Source organism: Aotus nancymaae, unplaced genomic scaffold, assembly GCF_030222135.1.
Source record: "Aotus nancymaae isolate 86718 unplaced genomic scaffold, 86718_ANA_hifiasm-v0.15.2.pri h1tg000032l_0, whole genome shotgun sequence".
Taxonomy (NCBI): domain Eukaryota; kingdom Metazoa; phylum Chordata; class Mammalia; order Primates; family Aotidae; genus Aotus; species Aotus nancymaae.
In genome coordinates this window covers 12101980-12114232 of record NW_026988445.1, presented here as the reverse complement: position 1 = coordinate 12114232, position 12253 = coordinate 12101980, and the positions used below count along the sequence as shown (strand labels likewise).

General features: G+C 38.5%; 1 protein-coding gene across 6 annotated transcripts in view; it reads right to left on the bottom strand.

Moving 5' to 3' along the window:
- Positions 1 to 12253, bottom strand: part of CNIH3 (cornichon family AMPA receptor auxiliary protein 3) — a 296652-nt gene that overhangs the window by 251727 nt on the left and 32672 nt on the right. The window lies entirely within an intron of this gene.

Below are 12253 nucleotides of genomic sequence, written 5' to 3'. Positions count from 1 at the left end.
GCTTTTATTCACTTGGCATAGTCAATACAGAAAGAGCATTCTAGGTATGTATATGTATACACACACATACACACATATATATGCATGTGAGTGTATGTGTGTGTACAGAAAGAAAAGAAACTTAGGTGATTACATTCAAGAAGTACAGACCTACACGAAAGATGAAATATGGCCCAAATCATCTAGAGAGTGTAAACAAAACACAGTGAAAGCTACAGGCTGCACTTAAGGACTACACATAAAACACAATGTGTTACAGGCTCATGCCTGTAATCCCAGCACTTTGGGAAGCAGAGGCAGGATAGCTTAAGCCCAGGAGTTTGAGACCAGCCTGGGCAACATGGCAAGGCCCCATCTCTACATAAAACACAAAAATTAGCCAGGCATGGTGGCATGTGCCTGTAGTCCCAGCTTCTGGGGAGGCTGAGGTGGGAGGATCGCTTGAGCCAAGGAGTTAGAGGCTATAGTGAGCCATGATCATACCACTGTATTCCAGCCTGAGCAACAGAGCCAGACTGTCTCAAAAAAAAACAAACAAAAAATACAAAGTAAGAGAATATTTGAGATGCCTGTGGTAACCCATGGAAATCACTGGAGACAGATAGTTTTCATATTGTGTACATCCTCACCTAGATAATAAACCACCTCAAAGGGAAAGAGTCCCTTACACACACCTGACAAGATAAAAAGAGCCATGCATTCCCTACTGCATGATTTCTAATGTAACTTGAAAACAAGTTCCCAATGTTCCCAAATCAGAAGCATTAAAAAACTGCAGTTTCACATGTTGGTGATTGTGGATGGGTACATGGGAATTCATTATACCAGTCTATCTTTCTTTGCATGCTTAAAATTTTCCATAAAGTTTTAAAAGAAAGAACAGGGCTGGGCGTCGTGGCTCATGCCTGTAATCCCGGAGCACTTTGGGAGCTGGAGACAGGACAAGCCTGCACAACATAGTGAGACTCTATCTCTACAAAATTTGTTTTAAAGTAGCCAGGCATTGTGGCACCGTCTGTGGTCCCAGCTACTCAGGAGGCTGAGGCAACGCTTGAGCCCAGGAGTTCAAGGCTGCAGTGAATCATGATCACGCCACTGCACTCCAGCCTGGGTGACAGAGTGAGACCCTGTCTCTAAAACAAAGGGTGGGGAGGGGGCGAGGGGAAGGAAAGAAGGTCGGGGAAAAGAGAAAGAAACATAGCAGTCTACCTGGGATAGAAGAAGGCTGATGCCTAGAAACAAAGAGAAATTCTGAAAGAATAAATGACCTACAAAGGAGCTTCTCTTCTCCTATTAGTCAGTAGTTATAGCGTTTTAGGAGGAGAAAGCTCAGTGAAGAAAAGGAAAGATCTTCCTGTTAAAACCTCAGTTCTTACCTGTAAGGGATTCTGAATAACCAAGAAAAGCTACCATCTTGGAAGTGCACCCAGTGGCCCAATATAGAGAAGCAGAGAGTGACTATAAGGGCAGGTATGTAACAGAGGATTGTTTCCAATAAACTCAACTACATCCCAGAATGAAGCTTAAAAATATCAGTAGGAATATAAAAATGTCCAGCACTCAATATGCTGAAATTGTCAATGTCCGGCATCCAATCAAAGATAGATACAAAGAAACAAGAAAACTGACCCTTTGTGAGAAGAAGGATCAGTTAAGATAAACTGACCCAGAACTGATCCATCTGTTAGAATTCATGAAGTCAATGACATAAAAAATAATCATTACAACTATATTATATATGTTCAAAAGTTAAGTAAATACATGAAGTATGTTTTTTGAAGACTCATCAAACTTCTAGAGACTAAAACTATAAAATCTGAGATATAAAAAACATGGCTGGGATTAACGGCAAAGTAGATACTACAGAAGAAAAGATTAGTGAACTTGAAGACCTATCAACAGAAGCTATCCAAAATGAAACACAGAGAAGAGCATTCATGAATTGTAAACAGCCTAATATACAAGCAACTGGAGTCCCCAAAAGGTGGAGAAACAGGGACATAAAAATATTTGAAGAAATAATGGCTTAAATTTGTGTAAATTTTATAAAATTTACAATTTGATAAAACTACAAAGTCACAGATACAAGCTTCACAAATCCCAACATGAAGAAAATGACACCAACACACATCATAGTCAATGTGCTCAAAACTAGTGATAAAGAGAAAAATCTATCTTTTTATTTATTTATTTTTTTTAATTTTTTTTCTGAGACGACGTTTTGCTCTTGTTGACCAGGCTGGAGTGCAGTGGTGCAATCTCATCTCACTGCAACCTCCACCTCCCAGGTTCAAGCAATCATCCTGCCTCGGCCTCCAGAGTAGCTGGAATTACAGGCACGCACCACCACTCCCGGCTAATTTTTGTATTTTTAGTAGAGATGGGGTTTCACCATGTTGGTCAGGCTGGTCTCAAACCCCTGACCTCAGGTGATCTGCCTGTCTTGGCCCCTTAAAGTTCTGGGATTACAGGTGTGAGCCACCACACCCAGTGAAGAGAAAAATCTTAAAAGTAGCTAGAAAAAACTAGATACATGCAAATTTCTCATCGGAAACAATGCGAGCAGGGAAGGAGGCAGAGCAAGATTGCCAAATAGAAGCCTTTACTGATTGTCATCCCCACAGGAACACCAAATTTAACAACTATTTATACAAAAACGCACCTTCAGAAGAATAAAAAATCGGCCAGGTGTGCTGGCTCATGCCTGTAATCCAGAACTTTGGGAGGTCAAGGCAGGCAGATCACTTGAGGTCAAGAGTTTGAGACCAGCCTGGCCAACATAGTGAGACCTCATCTCTACTGAAAAAAAAACACAAAAATTAGCCGGGTATGGTGTCATGTGCCTATAATTCCAGCTACTCGGGAGGCTGAGGCATGAGAATCACTTCAACCAGGGAGGCAGAGGTTGCATTGAGCCAAGATCAAGCCACTGTATTCTAGCCTGGGCAACGGAGCAAGACTCCATCTCAAAAAGAAAAGAAAAGAAAAAAAAAGAACCAAAAATGAGATGAGTGATCACAGTACCTGGTTTTTTGTTGTTGTTGTTGTTGTTGTTTTGTTTTTTTCAGTCAGAGTCTCGTTCTGTCACCCAGGCTGGAGTGCAGTGGTATGATCTCCACTCACTGCAACCTCTGCCTCCCAAGTTCAAGTGATTCTTATGCCTCAACCTCCTGAGTAGCTAGGATTACAGGCACGCACCCATTATGCCCGGATAATTTCACAGTACCTGGTTTTAACTTCATATCACTCAAAGAGGCACTGGAGAGGGTAGGAAAGACAGTTTTGAATTGCCAACACCACCCTTCTCCATCCCCCTGCCAGTGGCCAGCTGTGTGGCACAGAGAGAGAATCTGTGTGCTTAATGAAGGGAGAGTCCGTTGACTATGAGATTTTGCATTGGAATACAGTGCTGCCAACACTGAGCAGAACTCAGCTGGAGCCCAAGGAGGGATGATTTAGACCAACCCTAGCCAAAAGGGAATTGCCCACTCTATAGGTCAGAACATGAATTTTGACAAACTCACCAACACAGGCTAATGTACTCTGAGCCCTAAAAACTTGAAAGACCATCTAGGCCACAGAGTGCAACTCCTAGGTGAGTTCTAGTGCTGTGCTGGGCTCGGAGCCAATGGACTTGAGGAGCACATGACCTACTGAGACACCAGCTGAAGTGGCTAAGGGAGTGCTTGCATCATCCCTCCCCCAACACCAGGCAGTACAGATCACAGCTCCAGAATTGACCCCTTCCTTCTGCTTAAGGAGAGGAAAGAGTAAAGAAGGCTTTGTTTTGCAACCTGGATATAAGCACAGCTACAGAAAGATAGGGCACTGGGGAGAATCATGAGGTCCCCATTCTAGGGCCTAGCTTCTAAACAACACTTCTAGACACACCGTAGGCCAGAAGGGAACCTGCTACCTTAAGGAAAGAACGCAGTCCTGATAGGATTCATCACCTGCTGACTAAAGAACCCTTGAGCTCTAAATAATCAGCAGTGGTAATCAGATAGTATATACTGTGGGCCTTGGGCTAGACTCAGACATGCTGGCTTCAGTTGTGATCCAGCACATTCACAGCTGTGCTGGCTACAAGGAGAGACCCTTTCTGCTTGAGAAATGCAGAGGATAGAATAAAGAGGACTTTGTCTGGAGCTTAGGTACCAGCTTGGCCAAGGTGGGGAAGAGCACCAACCAGGCTTCTTGGGGTCCCTGATTCCAAGCTTCAGTTCTTGAACAGCATCTCTAGTCCTACCCTGGGCCAGAGGGGAGCCCACTGCCCTGAAGGGTGAATCCCACACCTGACAGCATTCAACACAAGCTGACTGAACAGCCCTTGAGCCTCGGGTACCTATAAAGCAAAATCTGTCAGATTAATAGCAGATTTCTCAGCAGAAACCCTACAAGCTAGAAGGGACTGGGGTCCTATTTTTAGTCTCCCTAAACAAAATAATTATCAACCAAGAATTTTGTATCCAGTGAAATTAAACTTCATAAATGAAGGGAAGATACAGTCTTTTCCAGACAAATAACTGCCGAGAGAATTCCCCACTACCAAGCCAGCACTACCAGAACTGCTAAAAGGAACTCTAAATTTCAAAACAAATCCTTGAAATACACCAAAATAGAACCTCCTTAAAGAATAAAGCTCACAGGACCTATATAAAAATAACACAATGAAAAAAAAAAAAACAAGGTATTCAGGTAACAAATAGCTTGATGAATAGAATAGTACCTCACATCTCAATATCAACATTGAATATAAATATCCTAAATGCTCCACTTAAAAGACACAGAATGGCAGAATGGATAAGAATTCATCAACCAAGTTTTGCCATCTTCAGGAGAGTTTTGCCATCTTCAGGAGACTCACCTAACAGATAAGGACTCGCATAAACTTAAGGTAAAGGGGTGGAAAAAGATATTCCATGCAAGGGAACAGCAAAAGCAAGCAGGAGTAGCTATTCTTATATTAGACAAAACAAACTTTGAAGCAACAGCAGTTAAAAGAGACAAAGAGGTACATTATATAATGATTATGTAATGATAAAAGAACTATTCCAATAGGAAAATGTTACAATTATAAATATATATGAACCTAACACTGGAGCTCCTCAATTTACAAAACAATTACTACTAGACCTAAGAAATTAGATAGACAGCAACACAATAGTAGTGGGGGACTTTAATACTCCACTGACAGCACTAAACAGGTCATCAAGACAGAAAGTCAATGAAGAAACAATGGACTTAAAACTATGCCCTACAATAAATGGATGTAACAGATATTTACAGAACATTCTACCCAACAAATGCAGAATATACATTCCATTCATCAGCACATGGAACATTTTCCAAGATAGACCATATGGTGGTCACAAAACAAGTCTCAGTAAATTTAAGAAAACTGAAATTATATCAAGTACTCTCTTAGAACACAGTGAAATAAAATTGGAAATCAATTCCAAAAGGAACCATCAGAACCAAGCAAATACATGGAAATTAAATAACCTGCTCCTGAATGACTGTTGGGTCAACAATAAAATCAAGATGGAAATTTTAAAATTCTTTGAACTGAACAACAATAGTGACACAACCTATCAAAACCTCTGGGATACAGCAAAAGTTGTTTTCTTCTTTTTGCTTAGGATAGCTTTGGCTACTCTGGGTCTTTTGTGGTTTCATATAAATTTTAGGACTTTTTTTTCTATTTCTATGAAGTATATCATTGGTATTTTGATAGGGATTGCATTGACTCTGTAGATTGCTTTGGGTGGTATGGACATTTTAATAATATTGATTCTTCCAATCCATGAACATGGACTATCTTACCAGTTTTTGGTGTCTTCTTCAGTTTCTTGCATCAGTGTTTTATAGTTTTCATAAATCTATAAATCTTTCACTACTTTGGTTAAATCCTAGGTATTTTAACCCATTTCCTATTTAAACAAAAAAAATTCAGCTTGCTGTCAGTGCTCATTTCTCAGGGAAAATGGGAAATGGATTAAATTTTTTTGTAGCTATTGTAAATGGTACTACTTTCTTGATTTCTTTTTCAGACTGTTCACTGTTGACATATAGAAATGCTACTGATTTTTGTATGATGATTTTGTATCCTGAAACTTTACGGAATTTGTTTACTAGTTCTGATAGTTTTCTTTTTTTTTTTTTTTTTTGAGACGGAGCTTTGCTCTTGTTGCCCAGGCTGGAATGCAGTGGCACAATCTCAGGTCACTTCAACCTCCACTTTCTGGTTTCAAGCAATTACTCTACCTCAGCCTCCTGAGTAGCTGGGATTACAGGCACCCACCACTATGCCCAGCTAATTTTTGTATTTTTAGTAGAGATGGGGTTTCACCATGTTGGCCAGGCTGGTCTTGAATGCCTGACCTCGTGATCCACCAGCCTCAGCCTCCCAAAGTGCTAGGATAACAGGCGTGAGCCACTGCACCTCGCCAGTTCTGACAGTTTTCTTAGTGGAGTCTTTAGGTTTTTCTGAATGTAAGACCATATCATCTGCAAACAAGGATAATTTGACTTCTTTGTTCAATTCTGATGTACTTTATTTCCTTCTCTTGTCTGTTTGCTCCAGTTAGGACTTGTAGTACTATGTTGAATAACAGTGGTGAAAGACGGCATCCTTGTCTTGTTCCAGATATTTGAGAAAAGGCTTTCCATTTTCTCCCTTCAGTATGATATTAGCTGTGGATCTGTCCTATGTGGCTTTTATTGTGTTGAGGTGTGTTCTTTTAATACCCAGTTTTTTGGAGGATTTTTATCATGAAGGATGTTGAATTTTATCAAATGCTCTTTCAGCATCATCTTAAATTATCAAATAGTTTTTGTCCTTCATTCTGTTGATATGATGTATCACACTGATTGATTTGCACATGTTGAAATATCCTTGCATCCCTGGGATAAATCCCACTTGGTAATGATGAATAATTTTTTTAAGGTATTGTTGAACTTGGGTTTCTAGTATTTTGTTGAGGATTTTTACATCAATGTTCATGAGGGACATTGTCCTGTAGTTTTCTTTTACTGATGAGGTTTTGTCTGGTTTATTGGTAATATTGGCCTCATAGTGCATAGTGTACAAGTTTTAGGTTTACAAATACTCCCTCCTCCTCTATTTTTTTTTAATCACTTGGGTAAGATTGGTGTTATCAGTTTTAAATTTTTTGCTAAAATTCAGCAGCAAACCCATCAGGTTCCAGGCTTTTCTTTGCTGACAAAATTTTTATTATGACTTCAATCTTATCACTTGTTATTTGCCTGTTCAGGTTTTGGATTTTTTCATGGTTCAATCTTGGTAGGCTGTATATATCTAGGAATTTATTTGTTTCTTCTAGACTTTCTAATTTATTAGCATATAGCCACTAATGATCCTTTCAATTTCTGCAGTATCAGCTGTAATGTCTCCCTTGTCATCTCTAATTTTCATTATTTGGGCATTCTTTCTTTTTCTCTTAGTCTGTATAAAAGTTTGTCAATTTTATCTTTTCAGAAAACCAACTTTTTGTTTCATTGATCCTTTGTATTGTTTTCTTCATTTCAATCTAATTTATTTCTGCTCTGATCTTTATTATTTCTTTTCTTCTACTTATTTTGGGTTTGGTTTGCTCTTGCTTTTCTAGTTATTTAAGATACTACATCATTATATTGTTTATTTGAAGTTTTTCTTCTTTTTTAATGTAGGCACTGATACCCACAAACTTCCCTGTAATACTGCTTTTGATGTATGCCATAGGTTTTGATATGTTGTGTTTCCACTGTCATTTGTTTCAAGGAAACTTGCAATTTTTCAAATCTCTTCCTTGACCCACTGGTCATTCAGGAGCATATTGTATAATTTCCCTGTGTTTTTGTAATTTCCAGAATTCCTCCTGTTACTGGTTTTTAGTTTTATTTTATTGTGGTCAGAGAAGATACTTGATACTATTTTAATTTTTTGAATGTTTTAAGACTTGTTTTGTGCCCCAACATATGGTCTCTCCTTGAGAACAATCCATGTATTAAGGGAAAAAATGTGTGTTCTGCAACTATTGGATGAAATGTTCTGTAAATATCTATTCAGTCCATTTGGTCTATAGTGCAGATCAAATCCAATGTTTCACTACTGATTTTCTGTCTAGGAGATGTGTCCAATGCTAAAAGTGGTGTGTTAAAGTCTCCAGCTATTATTGTCTATCTCTCTCCTTAGCACTAATTAATATTTCCTTTATATACCTGTGTGCTCTCATGTTGGGTACATATATATTTATAATTGTTACATCCTCTTGCTGAACTGACTCCTTTATCATTATATAATGACCTTCTTTGTCTCTTTTTATAGTTTTTGTATTGAAACCTATTTTGTGTCACATAAGTACAGCTACTCTTGTTCTTTTTAGGTTCCCATTTGCATAGAATACCTTTTCTCATCCCTTTATTTTCAGTCTATGTGTGCCTTTATAGGTGAAGTGGTGAAGGGTGTTTCTTGTAGCATCAGATAATTGGGTCTTGTTTTTTTTTTTTTTAATTCATTTAGCCACTCTATGTCTTCTGATTGTTGTGTTTAGTCCATTACCAATTATTTATTATTATTGATAAGAACTTATTTCTGCCATTTTGTTGTTTCCTGGTTGTTTTGTGGTCTTCTCTTCCTTATTTCCTTCCTTCCTGTCTTCCTTTTAGTGAAAGTGATGATTTTCTTGTGGTATGTTTTAACTTCTTGCTTTTTATTTTTTGTGTATCCATTGTATGTTTTTAAATTTGAGGTTACCATGAGGCTTGCAAATAATATATTAAATAATACCTTGCAAGCCCATTTTTTTTTATTTGAAAAATTCTTTAGGCATCTCTATCATCAAGAGTAAAAGGAAATAAGACACCTATAACTGAAGCCGAACCCTCCTGCCAATGAGAGATTAACAGCTCTGGGCAATTTCACATAGCCCAGCAAAGATAGTTACCTTGAATTATCATGAAAAATTGGCCCTAAAATTTATCAGGATGATTTATTCATGAGAATCATCTGAGATAGCCATTACAAATATAGGTGTCCAGAATCTTAGGTGGTTGTGGGAGAGGAAAGCTCCTGTAATTCTGAATTTTGTGGTTTTTTATTTTTAATTTTTTTATTTCAATAGATTTTTGGTGTCTGGTTACATGAATAAGTTCTTTAGGTGGTGATTTCTGAGATTTTGGTGCACTCATCACCCTAGCAGTGTATACTGTGACCAATGTGTAGTCTTTTATGCCTCACCACTCTCGATCCTTTTCCCCAAGTCCCCAAAGTCCAACATATCATTCTTATACATTTTGTCCTCATAGCTTAGCTCCCACATATTGGTAAGAACATACGATGTTTGGTTTTCCATTCCTGAGTTACTTCACTTAGAATAGTAATCTCCAATTCCATCCAGGTTGCTGTGGATGCCATTATTTCACTCCATTTTATGGCTGAGTAGTATTCCATGGTATATATGCCACATTTTCTTTATCCACTCATTGATTGATGGGCATTTGGACTGGTTCCGTATTTTTGCAATTGCAAATTGTGCTGCTATAAACATGCATATGCAAGGACCTTTTTCATATAATGACTTCTATCGTCATATAGAAAATGTGATAACACTCCATTTAAAATGGTTTTTCTGCAAAAGATAGGCAATAACAAATGACGGTGAGGACGTGGAGAAAAGGGAACCCTTGTACACTGCTAGTGGGAATATAAATTAGTACAACCACTACGAAGAACAATTTGGAGGTTCCTCAAAAAAAAAAAAAAATAGAGCTATCATATAATCCAGACATCCCATTGCTAGGGAAATACCCCCCAAAAAGGAAATCAGTGTATCGAAGAGGTATCTACACTCCCATGTTTACTGCAGCGCTATTCACAATAGCCAAGATTTGGAAGCAACCTAAGTTCTATAAGCAAATGAATGGATAAAGAAAATGTGGTGCATATACACAATGGAGTACTATCCAACCATAAAAAAGAATGAGATTCTGTCATTTGCAACAACATGAATGGAACTGGAGGTCATCATGTAAGGAAATAAACTAGGCACAGAAAGACAAACTTTGCATATTCTCACTCATTTGTAGGAGCTAAAAACTAAGCAACTGAACTCATGGAGACAGAGCGTAGAATGATGGTTACAAGATGCTGGGAAGGGTAGTGGGGGAGTGGAGAGGAAGACAAGATGGTTAATGGGTACAAAAAATAGAATGAATGAATAAGACCTAGTATTTCCACCAGGCACAGTGTCTCACACCTGGAATCCCAGTACCTTGGGAGGACAAGACAGGCAGATCACTTGAGGTCAGGAGTTTGAGACCAGCCTGGCCAACATGGTAAAACACTGTCTCTACCAAAAATACAAAAAATGAGCTGGGCATGGTGGCGCATGCCTGTAGTCCCAGCTACTAGGAGGCTGAGGCAGGAGAATCACTTGAACCCAGGAGGTGGAGGTTGTAGTGAGCAGAGATTATTGTGCCACTGCACTCTAGCCTGGGAAACAGAATGAAACTCCATCTCAAAAGAAAAAACAAACAAACAAAAAACACAAGACCTAGTATTTGCTAGCACAACAAGGTGACTATAGTAAAAAATAATTTAATTGTATATTTTTTAATAACTAAAAGAATACAACTGGATTGTTTTTAACACAAAGGATAAATGCTTGAGGTTATGGATATCTCATTTGTCCTGATGTGGTTATTACACATTGTATGCCTGTATCAAAATAGCTCATGTACCCCACAGATATACAGACCTTTAAAGAAACTGAAAGAGATGGCCAGGCATGGTGGTTTGTGCCTGTAATCCCAGGACTTTTGGAGACTGAAGTGGAAGCATCGCTTGAGCCTATGAATTCAACAGCAGCCTGAGCAACACAGGCAGATCCTGTTTTTACAAACAAACAGAAAACAACAACAACAACTGAAAGAGGGCTGGGTGTGGGCTCACACCTGTTACCCCAACATTTTGAAAAGCCAAGGCAGAAGGATCACTTGAGGCCAGGAGTTGAAGACCGCCCTGGGCCAGACAAGGAGACCCTGTCTCTACAAAAAAAATTTTTACAAAATTATCTGGGCCTGGTGGCACATACTTGTAGTCCTAGGTACTTGAGAGGCTGAGGCAGGAGAATCGCTTGAGTCCAAAAAGGCTGCAGTGAGCTATGATTGTGCCACTGCACTCCGCCCTTTGTGACAGAGTGAGACACTACCTCTTAGAAAAAAAAAAAAGAAGAAGAACTGAAAGAAAGAACTGCCAAGTTTAAATTATACACCCAGTTTTTTAAAAACCATATTTCAAAAATGAAAATAAAGATGTTTTCAGATTTTTTAAAAGTCTGGCAGAATTCATCACTACCAGACTTTAAGAAATATTAAAGGAAGACCTGAAAGCAGAAGAAAAATGATACCACATAGAAATATTGATCTAACCAAAGGAATGAAGAGTGTCAGAAATGATTACCACACAGGTAAAATACAGAAGATGTTTTTTCTATTACTTATGTTTCTTTAAGAGATAATTGGTCCTCAACAAAATATTAATAAATTAAATTCAGCAATATAAAAAAAGAATTAGCCAGGCATGATGGTACATGCCTGTGGTCCCAGCTACTTAGGAGGCTGAGGCAGAGGGATCAATTGAGCCCAAAGTTTGAGGTTACAATTAGCTATGATTTGCACCACTGCACTCCAGCCTGAGTGACAGAACAAGACTCTGTTGCTATAAAATAAATAAATAATTTTTTAAAATTCTTAAAAATTTTAAAAATTCTTAAAAATTATGCATCATAACCAAGTTGGACTTACCACAGGTATGCAAAACCAGTTCAATATTTGAAAATCAATCAATATAACCCATCATATCAACAGGCTAAAGAAGAAAAATCAGGCTGGGCAGAGTGGCTTATACTTATAATCCCAGCAGTTTGGGAGGCCAAGGTGGAAGGATCATTTGAGTCCAGGAGTTCAAGACCAGCCTGGGCAACATAGCAAAACCCTGTCTCTATAAAAAATAAATTTTTAATTAGCTGGGCCTGGTGGCATGCACCTGAAGCTCCAGCTTCTCAAGAAGCCCAGAAAGTAAAAGATGCAGTGAGCTATGATTGCACCACTGCACTCCAGCCTGGACGACAGAGCAAGACCCTGTCTAAGAAATAAAAAAGAAGAAAAGTCATATGATCATATTAATTCATATATTTTAAAAAGCATTTTACAAAATCCAATCCTCATTCACACACACACACACAAAAAA